Below are 20,941 nucleotides of genomic sequence, written 5' to 3'. Positions count from 1 at the left end.
CATATATAGAATGTTTTCTGCCTTGGTGTTTTGAGTGGGCAAATCCCCACACTAGCAAAATGTCTTTTCAGCCTGAGCACGGCTGCTGGGATTTGTCATATCAACATGGAGGCACACATATGTTGATTTTTACCTCCAAATCAATATGTGGATTTTTACCTCCTTTGTAGACAAGCAATCTCTGAGCACGTAGTGTGGCGTGCAGCCAGTGCCAGCTCCTGGGCTTGGCAGCTTGGTCAGATCTCTACAAAGAGACAGTTTTCAGCATAAGTTTGCATCTGACCTGGAAAAAGTTGAAATATGACTAGACATGTCGTAAGGCTCCAGTTTTGCTCAATGTTAATACATATACCTGGGTCTCATTTGCAAATCAAAGAGCCAAGTAGCTAAGAGTTTCTTGCTCTGCAGAGTTACTCTCCCCTCCACCAACCCCATGACTCCGGCAATAAACAGACCCAGAGGAACATAAACTCCTTTCTACATGATAAGTTTTCTTTTTCAGGGTAGGTTTGCACATACTACCTTAAAATTTAGTTTAGCTATAATTGGAAGGTGACTTGTACACTGTTTGTTACGACTGTGCTCCTGCAACTTGAGGCAAGAGATTACAGAGATACAAATTAATTGCTGTGACTCTTAGCAAAATTACAAAAAACCAACCTGATATCTAACAGAAGAGGAAATACCAGAGCTGTAACTCGCAGCAATATTATTTCCACACAAAAAGTATATAGAGTGTTCACAAGCGATCACCACAACAGCTATCACCACAGTAGCTCTATTACATCTTCTATAACTTGCTTGATTTCCTTTTGCTTGCTTGAATTTAACTCTTGTGATTTTCCAACCTAATTTCCCCTGAAATAATTTGAAAAATTGTTATCAATATAAAAGTACCTCCTGCTTGCAACACCTTATATAATTTATATAAATAGTTTGCAGAAAACTCTAAATTGTCCCTTTGGTACCTTCTTATACAGAAGAAGATAAGTACAGAGAAAATATTATGTTTATGTAATATATACACATGGCCATATTCATGTAATGCATACACATGGCTACTGTTCTAATAGATCATTAATATTTTGCACATGCACACGACCACTTTAGTCACAAATAACTTGAGGGAAAAACTACTGCATCTGCTGTCATTGATACAATTATATTATTCTTGCCTTCTGCATCATTACCTGCAGTATAATTTCTTAGCTCTGAGAACCTTGTTCCGATCAGCTGCCCCGAATAGAATGGGTTGCAGTCATGTAAATAGAAGTTCAGCTTAATTATTTTCCTGTTTGAAAAATCACTTTTACCTGAAGCAAGAGATGCTCCATTTCCCTTTCCTGTTTTCCCTCCCTTCAGCTACAAAAATAATTATTTCCATGACAGGTACCAAAATTTTGCTATCTGCCTCTCTCTCCCTTCAAAATCACACTCAGCAGCACTTTGTGACAATCGATCAAAAGCACTACAATAATAGTGTTCAACACAGTCTTCACAGACATATTCACTTATCCATCTCTGGGATTTCAGTCTGCTATGAGAGCTGAAGAGTGGGAGTCAGGCTTCCAGGGGCTTCCTTTTGTTCCTGCAACCATCTCCAAGGAGCAACCTTCTATAACCATCTCCACAGTCTACACACACCCCAGGTGTCATGGTCACTATCACCTTTGTTTCCCTTTTTGTGACACCTTCTTTTATGTAGAATTCTGTTTCTAACATATAGAATTCACCTCCTGCCTGATGCCACGTTTTTAGGCCCATCCTCTGCAAAAGCTTCCAATTCCCTACTTGGTCCCGTCTAGACGGATGGGGATGTACCAGTTTGCAGCTAAAACAACTTGCCTGACTGGGACACCAGGGTGAAATTATAAAATTCCAGCTTTAGTGCAGATTCTTACTGCCTCTGCCTATAACACTGTTTCTTTGGTCATTGGTGAACTAATTTAACCACAGTGAACTAATTTAATACGCTCTCCATCTGTAAAACACATGTACTAATACATGCATAAACTCTTAACCCTAAGACTGCTGATCCCAAATGAGTCCTGAGAAGCTGAATGTATTTGAAGAGGGCTGATTGACACTCAGATGAAGCATCTTATTGACCTGTAAAATAGCTTCTGGATGACACAAATCCTAAACCAAATTCATCAATACAACAACTGAGATGCTAAAATAATCAAAACAGATCAACAACAACCCCACAATTCTAGGAGTTATTCTGTTGTGAATCAAAAGGAAAACGTATATCCTTTCCCTTTTCACAGTCTGGGATAACATTCCAGCTTTACTCAGATTTCAGATTTTAAAAACCCCCTAAAGTATTGCACTTAAATCTGCTTTTTTTGCTTTACAAAAGTAGGTCTTGGTGAGCAGTGTAAGCAAGTGGCTTAATGCTTATTACTTTCTAAAAACATTTAAGCATATTTAAGAAATTTTAAAATAATTGAAGAAGTGAAACAGAGGTAGGCTTTGTCTTCCACATTTGCCATGTCACTGCCACTGAAGCTGCCATCTGTGGAACAGAAGCAATAGCAACACTAGTGGGATGGATTGGAAAGAAATGGGTAAACACACCTGCAAAGCATTTAATCATACTCCTCTGAAATTTTTGGGACTTCAGATGGTAATTTCATTTGAAGCAGGACCAGGTCCAAGTAGAAAATTAAATTTTTAAACTGGAAGACTGATGAGGCTGCACCCACACACCTGTATAAAGAGAGCTCCTCACAGAAAGCCATATAAATGTGTTTTCAATTGAAGTAGAAAGGCATGACTGTAAACCAAACTCAATCGTATTTACTCCAAGCAAGTCCAGGAGGAAGAGTAAGAAGGAATGGTTGCTGTCCCAATCTTCTGTTGGCATAGACATGAAACAAAGCTGCCAATTTATCTTTTGCGGCCCACTTCTAGAGGTGAGGGTCTTCAGGAGGATTGGAATGGTGTCTGTAGCCTCCCTGCTGCAGCTGTGGGTGCTGTGTGAGTTGGGAATAGCACACATGACATGGCCTTCAAGGAACAGGAGCACAAAGCAGCACCAAAGCAACAGCACTGAGAGAAAAAGGCTGGAGCCAGAGACCCAGTTTTCAACAAAAGTAATGCCAAGACTGCACAGTTTTGATCCTGTCCAAACCAATTAACTGCTCCATGCAACCTTTTCCCTATCTGTTTAGAAAACTGGAATTGTATTCTTTTTAATGGTAAAGTTAATAAATAACATTCTGCTATTGATTTTCAATTTTACTCTTCACTATCATCAGTGAGGTAAAGGAACTTAGTGGAACTGGGGGTGGAGGAGATTGAATACTGTTTAATATTTTGGAATTATTAAAAATGGAATTACACATGTCCAGTCGTGCTGACTCTTCACTTCTGGGGATGCACAACTAATCTCCAGTGCAAGCTGAAAGGTAACCTCTGAAGACAATAGTACCATATCAGTTTGCAAATAGAAGTGAGATCCTAATCTCCATAGCCTTGTCAAATTACTTATTGGGAATTAGAGGGGGAGGGGAAAAGAAAGAAATACATACCTCTGTGTATTTCAACATAGATTATTTTGAGGAAATACAAGCCATACGCAGGTGGGATAAATCCATGCCAAATAAATAAACAGAACTGGCACAGAAAAGTAACTGCACAAAAATCTCATGCCAGGGGAAATATGTTCCAGGCTATCTGTGCTGTCAAGCAGCAAAAAAATGAAAATAAAAAAGTCTTGCTGTATGAGAAAGACAAGTGATTTCAAATAGTTCTTTAACACTGATACAAACAAGGTCAGATTTTGTGATGCCTGTCTTGCTTCCAGACTTCAGTGGGAGAGCAGAGGGGAGTGATTCATGGAGATCATGCAAGAAGCAGCACTGAAATGGAGCTGAGAAGGCCACGAGCAAGGTCCTGTATATTTGTCTTTACATAATGCAAGACAAACAGAATATGAAATGAAATCAGAAGGCAATGTACTTAATTGCCAATTCTTCACTGCTATCTTGAAAACCCAATATTTTAAGAGCAATGAATTGTTCCCATAAAACTTGATCGATTTTGTAGTGGTTGTAAGCAACAATTAGTAAAAACCATGAAATGCATATACATGTACACAGAGAATCTCCATAATAGCTACTGATACTATAGGCAGAGCTATGTCCTGCTCTCCCTGAGATAGAGTTGGCTCCTTGCAGAGACAAGGGGCTGCCTGGGACTGACAGTTTTTGTCAAGTTTGACCTAACAAATTCTTGCTCTTGATCCACTAACTGAGAAAAGAAACTAATTAATGCACACATAATCTTTGCTTCAGTATTAAGAGGCAAAAATCATGACAGACGCCAGAACTACTCAGAATTTTCCCCAAGAGGAAGGGAAGGAAATATTTTTTTTTAAATACACCAAAAATTAAAATTAACGAATGCCGGGATCAAAATAAAATAAAATAAAATAAAACAAAACAAAATAAACTAAATGTGTTAAGGCTGACAAAAAACTAGATTCAGGTACTAGCTACAGAGGCATTTTGAAAAAAGCTGACAGGAGATAAGAGACACCTCAGGAAATGCATTTCGATCCTTACAAATAGGTTGTAAGGATCCTAACCTACAAAGAGGTTGTAACTTGGTACCGATCGGGGTTGGGGGGGGGGAGGGAGGAGTCGGGGTAGAGCATCCTCGTTACCAAAACCATAAAAGTTTCGAGTGTGGTGTGCTTTTGGTTTGCCCGGGGAGCGGCATCCTGCGGCGGTGTACATGCTGTGTACGCGCGGGCAGAGCCTGAGCACTCACACCAGCATCCAGAGGCTTAACCTTCCCCCAAGCGCCAGCTCGCAGATCGGGGACATCAAGCAGGGCAGTGGTGTCTCCGCCCGACCGTCTGTGAACGCCGCTCCCCACTTTGCCCCCGAGGGGTCCTGGCAGCCCCGGCACACACGAACCCCGCCGGCGCTCGGGACCGGGTCCGAGCCCAGCCGCGCTCTGACGGAGCACCGTCCCCGCGGGCTGCCCGCACCGCTCTCGCTCCCCGACAGGCTCCGGCTGCGCCGGGCAGGGCCAGAAACTCGGGGAAAGGGCTCTCCCCGCCTTGAGAAGCGCCTGGCACGCCCCGCGGGCTCGCTGACAGCGCTCACCTGCAGGCTGCACGGAGCCGCTCGCGGGCTCGGAGCGGAGCGGGAAACTCAGCTGGGAGCGCAGCCCAGCCAGCACAGGTCCGGCGCCCGGGAGAGCGCGATCGCCGCCTCAAAGCGCGTCACGGTCGGGCTCGGGATGAGTGCTTGGGCAACAGCGCGGCCCGCGCTGCTCCGATGAGGGGAGGGGGCTACTGGTTAAAGCCATGAATGACAGATGAGCGCCGCTGCCCGGCCAGGACGGTGCCCCCTGAGGCTCGCAGGGCGGCCGGGGCAGCGGCGCTCCGGGGGCGGGGGGGCCGTGCCCCGGCGGCAGGCGGCGCTCCGGGGCCGGAGCTGGGGCTGCGGCGGCAGCGAGCGGGGACGCACCAGCCCGAGCGAGCGGGGAGCCGGGAGCGGGGCGAGGCGATGGAGCGGGGAGCAGCCGGCGCCGTCCCCGGTCCCGGCGGGGAGGAGGCAATGCCTGAGGTGAGAGGGGGCTGCGGGCGGGCCGGCCCGGGGCACCCGCTGGGCGAGGGATTGGCGCTGGGTAGCGGCAACTCCGCCGCCGGCCGGCGGCACCGTGCGCGAAGTTGCCGGGTCCCGTCCCTGCCCGGGCCGTGCGCGGAGCGAGGGACGCTGCCAGAGCCGGGCGAAGCGCGGCCGCCCCGCCCCGACCCTGCCGCCTGGCCCGGGCTGGGGCGCTCCCGCGGCGGGCTCTGCCCTGCCCTGCCCTGCCCTGCCCTGCCCTGCGGAGCGCAGCGCAGCGAGCGCGGCCGGCCCTGCCCCGCACCGCGGCCGGGCAGAAGGTAACGGGGCTGGGCGGGGGCGGCGGCGCCGGGAGCTGCGCCGGGGCACAGCCGCTGGCCTGCCCGGACTGCCCCGGAGCGCGGCTTTGCTCGCTTGCCTGCTTGGGGATTTCGGGTGGCGATTCGCTTTCCTTACAGAAACGGGGTGTGCGGAGCTGTCACTGGAATGGCGGTGGTGTGCCCGTGCATGGAGCTGCCCGGGGGCCCCAGATCCTGTAGTTTTTGCTTAGGCAGAGCTCCCGCTGGTTTCCCGGGTCTTTCTCAAGGTTTATGCAAAATTGAGTCTTTAGTCAGGCTGCAACATCTCCTAAATAATATGTTTAGCTAACGTGATTATGAGTTTCAGTTTGGATCCTAGGCAAAATTTGCTCTGAATTGGCAAGTCAGTCATAGTTAATGTTTGGTAAATGCATTACTGTCCATTTGAGTGCATATTATTAGTATGATCATACCATAAATTCTGAAGGAATATGAAGGGGCTGTCTGGATTCAGGTCTATACCGTACAGTTTGAATATTCCAGCTTTGGCACTGACCCTGAAAACAGTGGGTAAGGTTTGTCCCGAAGAAGAAAGTACCTGACCATAAGACCCTTGACGAGCCTGATCACTTCTAGTGGAGTCTTTTTGCAAAGGCAATCTCTCTTTTCTTTGAAGCATTTGTGCAGCAGATACTTTTGCTAGAAGAACTTCTTACTGCATCTCTCTCCTCAGGGTAAAATTGGATAGGTCCATAAAAAGTAGCAAACCTCCACCTGAGGGCATTTTTTTAGTTGAGCCTGAAGCACCAAAGTTACTTGAGAAGAAAAGCTGTCTTTTGAGTCTGCTTATCCCTCCCCTGGCTATTTCCACGGTTCTGAAATGACTTGAGGGTGACCTTCAGAGAAAGAAGTCAGCTTTGCTCAGAGGATTTCAAACCTTTTATTTGTCCTTTGTAAGGCTTCTCTAAAACAAACAAGCAGAGCCTTTGGAAGGAAACCTATGATTGAATATTCAGCAGTTCATTTCCCTTGGGTAAAAGCTGATAGATGTTTTCACTTGTTTTGGAAAGGTTTTTAGCCAAGCAAGAAAGATCTGATTTGACACTGCTGAAGTAAATCATGAGGTAAGGCAGAGGAAGGTAGTACTTTTTTGGTACATCACTCCTGATGTGTGGAAACAGGGGTTAGAAACTGGGTGAGCTGTTGCAGGGCTTCTTCAATTATACTTTTATTTTGGTGGGTTAATCAGTGCATTGGTTTCTGTGAAAACTCAAGACTCCTGCCTTTTAAAAAACATTAGCAATATCACCAGATATTTTCAGGCAGTGCATATCTGAGACACTGTGGCACTTGCCAAGAGTTGAACAGCACTTGGCCTTGTGCCTCTGGGCTTGTGCCTAATAATACATCGCAGGAGCACTGCATTAGCTGTCAATAAATGTTTGCCCTCACTTCGTGCTGAAGTATGGAGTGGCTTTAAAACAGCACGGAGAGAAAAGTTTCAGCTTGGTTTTTAAATGTGACACAGCCCTTTGTATGACTAACTTTTGGTTCTTGGATCTATTGTCAGGGTCCCCATTAATATAGCCCAACTTTGTTTATGTGGCTTTGGTTTTGAAAACCTAAAATGCACGAGTTTATTTCTTCAATTTCCCCATAGTAGCTCCGTATTGATAAAACAGATGAGAGAAGAGTTTCATTAGAATTGCATTTCTTTGCTGAACTTAGACAGGACTGTGATGGTCATATTTGTATTTCCCTTTGTCATTGTGTTTGATTCTGGAAGAAATCCTTTTAAATGCCTGACTATGATTTCAGGACACTGTAAGAAGTTACCCCCAAGTAATCAGATTGTGCCTTGCACTGAACCCAGCACTGTCTGTAGTCAGACAGGATCAGTAATCAAGCCAGTGTTGGATGGATTTTTTGACACTGTGGAAACCCTTGGACTTCTCCAGCATGAGACCAGACTAATTGGAGAAGCTAGAGCCAGAAAAGCTGGTGGGAACTGATGATGCTCTAGATGTAGCTACGCTAACGTTGTGCACTGGTACTCTTGGTACAGGGTGAGTACCCAAGTGGGGAATTATTCCAGAGTATTGTCTTCTGAATGCTCGGCATAGCTATTAGCTTGTGATCTTGCATGCACACAGCTATTTGATTGCTTTTTTGAGCAATTAGGGGAAAGACTGAGATGGATTTGAACCCTGTGTCCTGAGATTGTTTGCAAGAAAGAAAAAGAGGCAACATTTTAAGACTGAATGAATGATAAAAATAAATGTTCAATTTAAATAGTATTAAGAGAAGAAACAGGAAACTGGAGATAGTGGAAACTCCAAATCTTTTAAATGTCTGAGTGATTGAGGTGCTTTTCTCTTTATTTTAAAAATTACATGGGCAATCAAGGACCAGTATGGTAAACCTGTGATACAGATGGGTTTTAGTAGAGGGTTCAGAAACTTTCAGATGCATGTAGGTGATAAGGATTGAGATTATTTCTTTTCAAATGTTTTTTCAGCTCTGCTAAAGACATGAAGAAACCTATCAGCTCTGGTGCAGTACGTCTTTAAATACTCAGTGTGCCTTGAATTGCACAGAGGAACTTATTTGCTCAGTTAAGACATTAGAGTTACCTGGCTCGTGTGTTTCCCTACTCAGATGAATGTCTTTATCAGATTCTAAGAGGTGCCATAATCGGCCAAGGGACTTCAATGCTTTGTTTGCATCAGGCATTTTTAGGAACCAATTAATTAAACCTGACAACTTTAAGTTACTTGGTACTGCTTCCCTGGTGTAGGCTGCCTCTGCACCACACGCATGTTCCATTTCAAGGCAGTTTAGCCCCATGGAAAGTCAGGATCTGTTGCTTCTGTTCCTCTTGTGTAGTGTTTTACCTGTGAGAGACTTTTTCCTTGCTCTTCACTTAGTTTTGTTCTTCACTGGACTAAGATACAAATGCTAATTCAGATTCTGTGCACTGTGGTTAAATGGTGAGCTGACCGAGAAAAACAATGTTTGTGAATGCACTGGTGCTGGTCATGGTGCCTGATGAAAGACCAGTGGTCTTTCCATGACTTCCCAGCAGAGAGGATGGACACTCCCTATGTTATTTAAGATGAGAGAGGGGCTAGAGTCACTCTGCTTTCTTAATATTGTCTTTCTGCCCTTGCCAATTCAAAAATCATCTCTGATGGTTTACTGAATGCTGATGTGCTTTAGGATGAGTGCTTTACCTCTTCAGACTTCCAGTGCTTTCACTAACCTTAGGTGCATGAACAGCAACTTCTAGAGCATTTTTCTTCTTATTAAATATTTAAAATCTTTGTTTTTTCACCCTGAAATTAAGATAAGAAGTATGCAGTCTCCTAGCTTCTTAACATGAAATGGCATCTCTGGTAATTGTTCAGGTTCTACCAACAAATTTGTCATTTCGCCACTATTTAGTGATAAAATCTAAATCTTTAAAGCAAGTCAGAGGTTAGTGGTATTTTTTCCCAGTGACAAAAAGCTAAAGGAGGAATTTAAATTACTGTAATTGAATTAAGCCACTATAGTCTATTCCTACTCCTGAGTAGAAAAGGTCCCAAATGATTTCTTTCTACTTTCAGGGTTCTAAATAACTACTTTAAAAATAAGGATAATTAAGACTGTAAACTGTGATACCAGCTATTGGTCAAAATAAATGTAAATGTAAAATAAAAAGCCCGTGTTTGCAGGCTACCTGCACAAGCAGTGGTTCTCCATGCTGTGTGCTTGGTCAGCCTGTGTCTTTCTGAGCTCTCAGTAGAATCTGTGATGCTTGTTGGAAACAAGAGATCCAACTAAAGTGTGTTAAATTAGAGTTCTGCATAAGTTGCAGGAGATAAATCAATGTTTGACAAATGAGAAAGGATATGAGCATTTAAAAGAAAAAATGTACTCAAGATTCTAGGAATATTAAAGCAACCAAGATGAAACAAAAATAAAGCATTAAAAATGTATCCTTTCAGTGTTGTTTCAAGAAGAAAAATTACACATGTTGGTGTTTATGGAGATTATTCTCATCTTCTTATTCAGAACTTTGTGTTTCTTGAAGATACAAATAATATTGAGACTGCGATGGTACCCACAAGAAGCACTTCGTAAATATTAATGTTGTGGGGGATTTTTGGCAATTCAGTTAGAGCTGTTTGTCTCAGCCATATATAAATGGTTCTGTGAACAAAATAAATAGACTGATACCAACTGGGCAGGGAGTAGTGGGTAAGATCCATCCTTGTCTGTGTGCAGAGTAGTGCCAGGATGCCCATTAGGGAATGGGAGCAGTTGGGGCTGTGCTGGTGATACCCTTCTCTGCCTGAATTCCATCGTTCCTTAGGGGGAAAAGGGTGCTGAGACACAGCAGGATCACAGAATCACTTAGGTCACAAAATCTCAGGATTTCTGCTGGTCAGAGTGACTCTTGATACATACAAGTCTCTTTTCCCAGCCCGGCAGTCGAAGAAGGAGTCAGGATTCTTCTGTTCTCATTCTCAAGGTTGTTTATTGTTTCTTATCTATTTTTTCTCTGGCCTGCCAAGGTCTGTTCAGCAGGTCAGACAGAAGCACACACTGACCGCCCTCAGAGGTGGTGTTGTCTTTTATACTAAAAACTAAGTGTACATTATTTACGATAACTTCCCAATACCTATCACCTATGCTAGACAGTGAGTTTCTACCTTAAACCAATCCAAAAGTGCCAACATCACCCAGAAGATGGAGGCTAGGAAGAAGGAGAAAGAAGGACAAGACACGTCCAAATTCCTCCATTTTGGGACCCTGAACTCCCATTCTAAAAACCCCAAAATTCTCCTTTTTCACCCTGCGATAAATTCACTATCATTCTACTTAAACTTTCTTGACTTGTAATTCTTCATATAAAGGTGGTAATTTGCTCCATGGGTCAAAATCAAAGGCACAGGGGTCTTGGGCTCTGTGCCAAGGTCTCTGAGCCTCCTGGCAGGGCCTTGAGTCCCCCAGGACAGAGGAATTTCCTGGGTTCTGACAGTGAAAGACCTTTAAGATCATAAAGTCTGACTGATAACACTGCCAAGCCCACTGCTACGCTGGTTTTGTTTAGTACACCTGGGATTTGAGCATGGTCCTCTGGGAGCTTTGGAGAGGATTTATAAACATGTTTATTTGTTTATTATATATCTCTTGCCATCTTGCAATGTTTGTTGGGGTTTCTTCTAATGTTTCTAGTCAGACACATTCTTGGGATGGACTGACAATGTGACCGGTTTCCTAGATGTTCTGTGTAGCAGTTGTGTGTTGGCTGCGAACCGGATTCCTCAAATCATAATTTTGTGCACATTTGCTCCACTGAGTTACAGGATATCTGTGATTTTAAAATGTTTAAGGAGCAACTGGACAGATTAAGGAAAAAGGAGGAGAAGTAAACTCGATTTAGGGTAAACCATCCTCCAGGGATTTGGCACAGTTGTGAGAATAATTTTTTTGTGCCTAGCCCTGTACTCCTGAAAACTAAACCTAACTTGTTCAATTCTAGCGCATTTCTGAGACTTTGGAATTTTATCTGTCCAGGATGTTGAACAAAACTGAATCCTGAAATAGAAGCTCGTTTCCACTCATGTTATAATTTCTCAAGTTAGAACTGGACCTATACTACTGCTTTTAAATGTTTGTCACATCAAACCAGCTTTGAGTCAAGGAAAATGCTGCTTGGATACCCATTTGTCTGAAAAGAGGTATCTCTTAGTGCAGATCTGCTTACTTTGGTGGCTTTGACGGTGTAAACATTTGCATCCTTTCAGAGTCTCTCCCTTTTGCCTTCTCTTCCCCCTTGGTCCCTCCCTTGCTGTGGTAGTACATGGATTGTGAGCTCTGGTTTCTGTGCTGTGTACAACATTCCTGGTTCAGGTGGCTTTGGCATTACTGGGCTGTTACTGGCGTGAGCTGGAATTCATTCACAGCTAAACTCTGTATTTGTTTACAGCTGAAGCAACACTGAACTGCATGAGCGATAATGTAAGAGCATCACATTCAGAGTCAACAAGAATGGGAATGTGCTGGTTCAAGCACACAAGTGATGTAGATTAATGAAGGGACCAATATGTGATTCCCATTAATGGGTCTAGGTCATGTTGTTTGCCCAAGAGGTGTAAGGCAGTGTCAGCCAGGAACCTGTCCCACCGTCTGAATGTAGTTATCATAATGATGGACAGACTTTTGCAGTGTATAGAAAAAATCTCTAGGTTTTGTTTGGTTTTGGACTTTGGGGTTTTTTTGTTAGGAGTGGGGGTTAATAGGTTTCTAAGAATAAGAACCAGGATCCTGCTTTGGAAATGAGGTGGAAACAATTGCTAGAGAAAGTGCATTGTCAACACTGTGAATCATTGAATGTTCTAAATAATAGGATGAAGGACAGACTGAGCTTGAGGGAAGATTAGGGGTTTTTGAACTTCTCAGAGTGAAGTGTGAGAATCCTCGGTACTCCATGCTGAACAGATTGTAACAGACGTGAAGAAAATAGTTGTTTTCCTTCAGATTATCAGTGCAGTTTTTTTCAGCTGGTAAAGCCAGGAAGCCAGAGCCTCTATGGAGACTCTGCAATCACAATATGAATTAATTCAACAAAACTCTGAGTGAAACTCAAGCCTCTTTAGAGCTTTTCAAACATTATCCCAAGACTAAAGTCTATATGGGTTAGAATTCTACTTTATTCTGACCTGTCAGGATGAAATTTTTGCTTGGTTCTCACAAATTAATTCTCTTACCTCATAAACTGCCTTTGATAATGTTCCAAAGTTAAGGAAGAGCTACTTGAAAAAGCTGATATTTCCCAGGACATGGAGGACATCTCATAAATTTTAGTTTCTAATTCTGACATCAGAAATTATTGCTTTTGGAGATCACTATAATGTGCTCCTAGTTAATGAAGATTGTTGTAGGCCGTCAAGACTGATTCTTGCAGTGAAATTGCGGTTGTACTTTGATGGCAGAGACCTGCTGTGCGCCTCCATGGATGGTCTAGTACCACTTTGTTACCATTAGTGGACCTTTTGCCATCTTTTCAGACTGCCAGACCTTGTTGTTCACTTGAGCTGTTAAATTTTATTACAGTAATGCACGCTGATGTACACTAATGCCTGTTGATTGCAGTAATGCATATTGACATATTTCTGAACTTACCTCCATGCTCAGAATAATGACCAGCCTCACCTGCCAGGCTTAAGCAGTCAGTGAAGCCACAAGAGGCTTGTCTGTGGCTTTTATTAATGTGCATGAGTATGCTAACTTTGAATGGTATCCTTTATATGATGTCTTTCACTGTAGAGAAACACACAGTAAAATCGTGACCCTGTTATGTTTAATCAGACAGTTTCTGTGGCAGTACTCAATAATATATTCATTCTAAGTTCCCAGCTAAGTTTTAGGGTTTTTTCTGGCTTGCATGCAGTTGAACTTGTGTTCATTATTTGAGGGAAAGTCATATCAATTCCTTAAGAAAGTCTCCTCTATTCAGCCTACGAGAAGGCAGGAACAACTCTAGTCACACCAGTTCTGGTTCAGATAAGGTTGATTTGTTTAAGTTCTGTACCTAGAATAATTTTATTGCCATGTTCTTGTCTGTTGTGTTTTTCAAGGTCATTTATTCAAATTTTGAGGAGTAGTTTTTAATGTTATTATATGCTGTAAAGTCATCAAAGGTGTTTCAGGAAGGACTTTTCTGAGTATGACTTTAAAGCCTGCAAAAACCTTTGCAAATATATATGGATTAAGGAAGCTGATCAGGGTTACATATGAAAGAGAGAAAAAAAGGGAAATTTTGAAAAGTCTTCATGACAAGTTTAAGTAGTCTAGAATGAGGTATAAGGCTCCATTTCATATCTGCTGATTTAGAAACAAAAGGTTGAGTCTGTAAGGCTGGGAAGCACAGTGTACACAACTTTTTCTTTATCCACCAGAAGCAGAAGCAGCATAGTGCCCAGGCTTTAGAGAGTCCCAGCATTTTGTGATTGTAGATTGTGAATATCCTCTTTCACGTGATTTTAATTCTTCAATGTAAATGTTACTGAAATATTTCTCAGTTTAGTAGTGCATTTAGTGTTTCCCTAAAAGCCTGATTTTGACCTCAGCCTCTCCTGGTGGTTGTATGAGGCTTCACACCATGAAGGCTTCCTCTGGCATCAGAGGGACTGGAATTTGTTCTGCAGACTGCTTGTTCAGGGCTCTTAATTGGGAGCAATTCCTGGTTGCATGGCAGGGAAATGTTCTCCTTGGCTGAAGTAAATCAAAGGAGCCTGTCCAGACCTACCTTTGTGTAAATGAGAGCATGTCTCAGTCCTAGGTGTTTGTACTTGTATTTCTTTGTACCTGTGCAGTGGTCTAGAGTTAAAACCCTCAGAGTTATGGATGAATAACATATCACTCTTGGACTAAGCAAGAGTAAAACTTCTGATTTTATTTCTTTCCTAGCTTTAAAATAAAAAATTGTGAAAAGAGCTTACATTCAATGTTTAATCCTGAAAGACTTCACCCTTAGATCGTAGAATCATAGAATATCTTGAGTTGGAAGAAATCCACAAGGATCCTTGAGCCCATGGAAGCAGTTTGTTCTATGGCTTCTCAATTTCCGCTGCAATCTGCTGATGTTCTTGCCTAATTGCTTTTCAATAAAAATAGGTGATTCTTACTTGGCTTTCTTCCTCTACTCTGAGTTCCAATGTGATGGTTCTGCACTTGGGTCAAGTGAGAGCAGCCTCAGGACTGCCCAGCTTGGTCTGTTTGTAGACACATATGATCTGGGATGCACTTCCCATCTGGAAGTCACTTTGGCAAGCTCTGCTTTTCTCCTGCAGGAAGGGAATCAGCATAAATACCTTTAAAACATGAACTAGCTTGGACTTGGCACTGCAATACTGTGTCTTCTGTAGGTGAAAATTTTAACTGAGCAACTGCAATCAAAGATTGGCCTCTCCCTGCACTATCCCAGTGACACTGGATAATAGAATAGTATGAGCTGGGAGGGACCTTCCATGAGTAATTTACACAAACTACTGAGTATGTTGGTGTCCTGAAGCTGATGGGCTCACAAAATGTAAGGGGTTTCAAGAGTGGGTCCTTACAGAACATTGAAAAGCCTTTTATTTATCAAATCTCATACACACTCTTTTATTTATCAAATCTCATTCATTCTAATGACTAGCTCAGGGTTCTTGTGCTTTGTCATGTTAATGAGTGCAGTGAATCATCTTTAATAACCATTGCGTTTCTCTGTAAGCTCTGATAGCATCTGTGGGAGACTGTGACAAATAATACCTGTTCAAATGCTGCACATGTGGATATGCATGCTTTTTTGTTTCATATCAAACATGGCTCCTTGTTCAAACAACCTACTACAATTCTAAATACTGGATTTTTTTTAAATTATCTAGAATTTATTTATTCCTCAAATGAATGGATTCACCTTTAGCTTAAGTGAGAGAAGACAGGTGTACAATCCAAAACTCATACTTTGATACTTTTTAATAAACTGGGTTAATTGAACTTCTTATAAAAGAGTGTTATAAGGGAGGCACATTGCTCTATGCACACATCAGCGTGAAGAACCAGAAAGTCAGATGAGGATTTGTCATGTATAGTGGCAGCCACCTGATTCTTTTCTGAAGCCTCTGGAGTCAGCATTTCTCTGTGCTCTTCCTGCTTCCTTCTTGGTCAAGAAGATTTTTCAAGCACATTCAGACTATCAAAGTTTACTGACATGATTCCTTCCTCATCTTTTTGCTTCTTTGGCATTCTTTATACCACTCTTCTCAAAAGAGAATCAAAGAGAAAAGGTATTAAAGAGAAAAAGTAATTGTACCACCAAAAGATCCTACTCTACAATTTTTAAGTTATTCTATGCATCACTGGAGATTTCCAGGAAAAATATTGAAGCGAGAGACACAGCTGAAGTTAAATTCAGCAGCATAAGAAAGGTATAAAAGAAATCAAACCTTTTGATTTCAGAATGTAAATGAAAATGCAGCACTGGGGTTTAGGGGCAGACTTCTCCCTAGAGGGGGATACATCATGAATGTGCAGGTTCTTTGACCCTTCCAATGAAGTGTTCTGTAACTACTGATTTTGTCATGCTGTTGCCACCTATGAAAGCTGGTAGGCATGGTCCAGCTTTGAGGCATCCATTGCTGGAATTTAAGCTGGCTATTAAATATATTCAGGTGGTCATAATAGAATGATCCACTTTCGCTTAAAATAAGTTAGTGTAGAATTTCCACAGACTGGTGTTTTGACTTAAAATACTGCTAGGTCAGAGTAGAACAACAGTGTTCAGGCTGTTTATCTGTACATTTTGCATTATTTTCTGTCCTCTGTTGTAACAAGCAAGAGTTTTTCTCAGTTCATTTTGTGCATTTCACCTACCCATTCACAGAGATAACAGGTGTCACCTGAAGTGGTTTCAGAGTCACCGGCTGCATATTCATGGGACTGTCTCTGAATAAAGGTGTGGGTCCTTACCAGCTAGCATCTGACAATGCCTGACTTCAGGTTTCTGAATTAACTCCTCAGTCCCATGCAGGGGCTGGATAAAAGGCAAAGGCAAGAGGGAACATGACATTGTGCCCTACATTGGTGATGGTACAGAGCTTGTGTCTTGTACAGTGATAGTGAGGATGGAAGATAATGATTGAGTGTGATAAGGAAAAGTGTGTCCCTCTGCCTTTTCCATAATTTCATCCAAGCCAACTGGTAAATGTTGGAGTGCCAGAAAACAACATGTGGGCTTCCAGGGATCCAGTGATGGATTTTAACACATTTTTGTGTCGCTTATTTTCCAGTGTTACATTTTTGCTATACCAGTGGGTTCTCAACAGCGCAGGAATAAGTACATTAGTACATTTATGATTAGGACTTTGTAGTGATGTAAAGGCAGTCTCATTTATCAGGTTTTATTTCCCACCCACATCCATCCTTTGGTTTTTATTATTTTTTTTTGAGTGGAGTGGCAGGCATGAATGTGAGGGGCAAGGCCTTGGTAGCTTTGCAGGGGCAAAACGTGTGGAAAGTGATGCCAAAGTCCCTTTGGAGAGGAGGACAAGGCAGGCAGCCAGGGGGTTAGGAACGCCTGCTATGAGCTGGCATGCAGGATGTGGCTGGAGGGAAGGCTTAGGTGAGACTGGAAGAGGGAGGTCTTGCCTGGAGTTTCATTTCAAAGCATTTTGAGCCCAGGAAAGGCTGGGAATGGTTTGTGTGCAAGCTTGGCTGAAAGAGCTCCATTATTGCACTAGACAATGCTGACTCCTGATGGGCACTGGTGTCACAGAACTCTTCAAGGAGTCTCTCTTGGTACAGAAGGTACCACTCAGCCTCAATGACACATACTGAAGCTTTTGTTCTTTTTAGCATGTTACAGGGATAAATTTAGGTTGGGCCTAGCAGAGCTCGTCTCCCATTGCCTCTCCCCCTGCTCCCTTCACGCAGTGCAAGGGAATCAGAACCACACTGACTTGTCTCCATCTCCTCAACCCTGCATGCTCTTCGCAAGAGACCAGAAACAAAGAGTGTGTCACATGTCGCTTGTGTCTGTGATTCAGCCTGCCATGGACCCTCAAAGGATCATGTGTCCTGTTGCATCACCTGGTGCAGTGTGTGTGGAAAAGAGGCATCTGCTCCTTTGAGCGGTGCCTAAGGCACCAGAAACCTGTTTCAGTGACTTGAGGTGGGGCAAGAGGACATTAGCCTGCCACTAAGTAAAGTGCAGACAGTTTTGGGGAAGGCTGAGCCAGTGGGCTGAAGCACACAGAGCTGGTTTCCTGCAGAGGGGATGCAAGTGAAGGAGGGATAGGCAGCAGCATATGGCAGTTCAGCTCTGAAAAGGAGCTGTGGAAAATGGCAGCTCCTTATTTAGCAGATCAGCTTCCTCTCTGGATGCCCTGATTGGATTTTGTAGAAGACCTAATTTTTTCCTTGATAACTGAATGGATTTGGTCTGGAAATAGAGAATCTCATGGTGCCTCTAACTGAAGATTTTTTCTGGAGTGGAAAGACACTATCAATTTCAAGGCAAATAACATATGTTTGAGGAGAATTTTAGGAGGCAGCATATCAAGATTTTAGGCCAAACCCTGACAAAACATTTGGAAAGCATTTCAGAAGTAAGTAAATGCAAAAGATAGAATCATGGAGGGGGTAAAAAAGTCTATTTACTTTCATCTGCTCTTTAGCTGGACAAAGTCAAAGGAAGATCTTTGCTTAATCACAGACACGTCTTGGAAACACCTGCAGGCTGAACCTTCAAATAACCTCCTTCCTCCTACTCTGAATGTTTGGAATGGGAAGCACAGGTGGGATGAGACTGGGGCTCAGGAGAAACAGAAATTGTGTTTGTTCTGGGAAGCTGCACATTTTATTGTCATTTGAAGCTGACCTTAAGGTCAGTCTTGTGTCTCTGTGTGTCACCTGGAAGTCATGGAGCAGTGCCAGGAGCTGGCAAGCAACTGATAGTAAGTAACTCACTTAACTACAGTGATATAGTTGGAATAGAGCCAGAAGGCCAGATATGACAAAAATAGCTCAGTGTAATTGACATTTTGTTTTCCTGAGCACTTTTATGGCCACACACAGTTATTTTTCATGTTTCAAGTCAACATAAGAATTACCAATTTTCAAAACAAGAATTAGTGCAGGAGACCTGCAGAATAATTCCTTGAATTTTGACTTTGCAGCATGTTGCTAGTCTAGTATAAAATTTACTGGCCTCACCCTCCAGAAGGAAAAAAGAAAACAAAGAGATGCTGAAATAAGATATATCCATTTGCCTTAGGCAAAGCAGTCAGGTAATGTCATTTCACTAAGAGTAGTTGAAAAAGTGATGAGGAGAAGAACTGTTCGGGAAGTGGAAAGAAGTATATATTTTTCTAGGTAAAGCATGCACTTTTGGTTTTAGGGTTTGTATAGTGTGCCCAAGTTCTACTTATAAGCATTGAATGACAGATGAAGTAAGACTGGGCAAGGCTAACTAGAGAGCATGCTCAAAATTTGTATTTGTATCTTGTCACAGTGAACCTTATTTCCTTTTGCATCAGTATTGAATTTCAGCAGACCAAATTTTGAAAGGTTTTAGAAGTGCCAGGGATAATGAAATGAGATCAATCTGTGGAGGGAAAAGAAGTTGAGGGATCATAAAAAGTGCTGACACTTAATTTAGTAAACTGAAAGCCTAAGAGGTACACATGCTACTTAGCAGTAGGAAAGAAGCGTAGTCAAAAGACAGGAGGTTTGAAACCAGTCCTTGTCCTAGGAGGTAAACAATTGTATGAGAAAGAGGGGCATATTGAAGGTTAAATGTAACTATTGCAAGTAGTCATTGGAAGTTTCAAGTGATGAAATATTCAGAATTAAACAGAAAGTAATTAGAGGTTTAAGGTAGCCTTTATTGGCACTTAAAACAACTCATTGGAAAAGGTTTTAAGAATAGATATATGTCAGCAAAACAGAGGGACCCTGAAGTAAATTATGAATGTACCAATTGCACAAATTTGCTTGTTCTGTTTGTGGAAGCACATTCTGCATTTTATAATAGCCTCTGACCAGATTTATTTTTAATGGATCAAATGTGATTCTTTTTATAAAGGAACTGAAAATGTATAAAAGGATAGCAATAATTTACACTGTTGCAACTTAGAATATGTTTCTTAATGTGCAATATCCTCTAGATTAAATAGCCAAGTCTTCGTTTGGCTTCTGGTTTGTTTGTTTACAGTCATTCAGGTATGAAAAATCTACATTTGACCATGTACAGATGCATTTGAAAAGGCATTTGAATAGCTGCACAGCTAATTAGCTGATACAGTTATGTGGATGTATTTTGAACGCACAAATAAGGAGGTGCTGAAAATGCAACCTTAAATATAATTTACTTTTGCTACAGTTTTGATAATTTAAAGTGCTGTTAGTCACTGTTTATTGAAAGCATCAGGAAAGCTTCATATGTTGCCCTGTGTTCTAATAGTTACTCACCAGCCCTTTTGGGCTGGCACACTCAGCAGTGATCGAGGATGGAGAGCGGATAACAGCAGTGCACAGACCCAGACATGAAAAGTCGGGGTCAATCTCAGCTTCTGAACCAAGCACCAAAGAAAGCTTCCCAGGTAGGAAGGTAATTAAAGTATTGTTTCAAAAATCAATTTCAAGGCCTGTGGGGATGAGATCACAATAGCTTTGAAAGTAGGATCTAGGCAAATAAATTGTAAGTTATTGTTTCCAAAATGCAGCTTCAGTAACCTGTATACAGTTAACTTTTGACTTTATGGCTTAGATTTGATAGCTAAAATTGGGATGAAGTTTTGCAGTAGATAACAATTGCAGGTCAATTCTTTAGAACATTGCTGATTTATATAAGCTATTTCACATAATGTAATTATGCAAGTGTCTGCAGAAGGAAAAATGGACCTGGTAATGAGGAGCTGGAACTGATGCATGGTGGGTTGATACTGCAAGACATTTATTTGGGGTGAAAGGGTCCTTAATAAGAGGAAAAGTATGTTGCTCTAGCAAAGAATAGCTTGGAGAGAAGTAAAGAAACTGTTCAAAAGGAGAAGAGATCTGCCAGATTAGTAAGAAAGATTATTAGATCTGCCAGGAAGTAAGAAAAGATACTGCAAGTGAGTCCTTTGCCTTTTCAGTACTAGGAAAGCAGCAGAAACTAGGCTAATAGATGAAGGTGTTTTATTCATGCTTTAGAAAAAAATTGAGCTCAAGATTTGATTGAGGGGATCACTCATTAAAAAGTGACATAGCCATAAGAGCAGATGTCCATAAGGGAGGTGCTCATCAACAGCTGTGACACTTTCAGGAGAATTTGGAATGAATATGTCCGTAACTTGTATCAAATTCCTCCCCACTGTCTGTCTGGGATGGCTTGACTGGGGTTCTGCAGTCTTCATTGCTCCTGTCTTACTGTGTTGGAAATAAAGATGTTAAGGAAAGAAAGATGTGAAATGAGGTGGAAATGAGGCAACACGTTGTCTGTTCTCTCACCTTGTACCCATCTTGTCCCTATAATGTTAGACT

The 20,941-nt window shown here is 42.2% G+C and overlaps 1 protein-coding gene across 2 annotated transcripts in view; it reads left to right on the top strand.

Annotated features, from left to right (window-relative positions):
• Positions 1-4,730: 4,730 nt before the first annotated feature.
• KCNG2 (potassium voltage-gated channel modifier subfamily G member 2) overlaps positions 4,731-20,941 on the top strand; it is a 52,873-nt gene continuing 36,662 nt past the window's right edge. Inside the window, exon 1 of one of the 2 annotated variants that reach the window (XM_030971717.1) lies at positions 4,731-5,198. The gene's annotated coding sequence lies outside the window, so the exon portion shown is untranslated. Of the gene's footprint in view, positions 5,199-5,476; positions 5,586-20,941 lie in introns of those variants that run through there. The other variant, XM_030971716.1, reaches the window with a different exon arrangement.

The sequence above is a fragment of the Camarhynchus parvulus genome, chromosome 2 (assembly GCF_901933205.1).
Source record: "Camarhynchus parvulus chromosome 2, STF_HiC, whole genome shotgun sequence".
In the NCBI taxonomy this organism is placed as follows: Eukaryota; Metazoa; Chordata; class Aves; order Passeriformes; family Thraupidae; genus Camarhynchus; species Camarhynchus parvulus.
The sequence above is the reverse complement of the archived record's forward strand: the minus strand, read 5'-3'. Positions and strand labels throughout refer to the sequence as shown.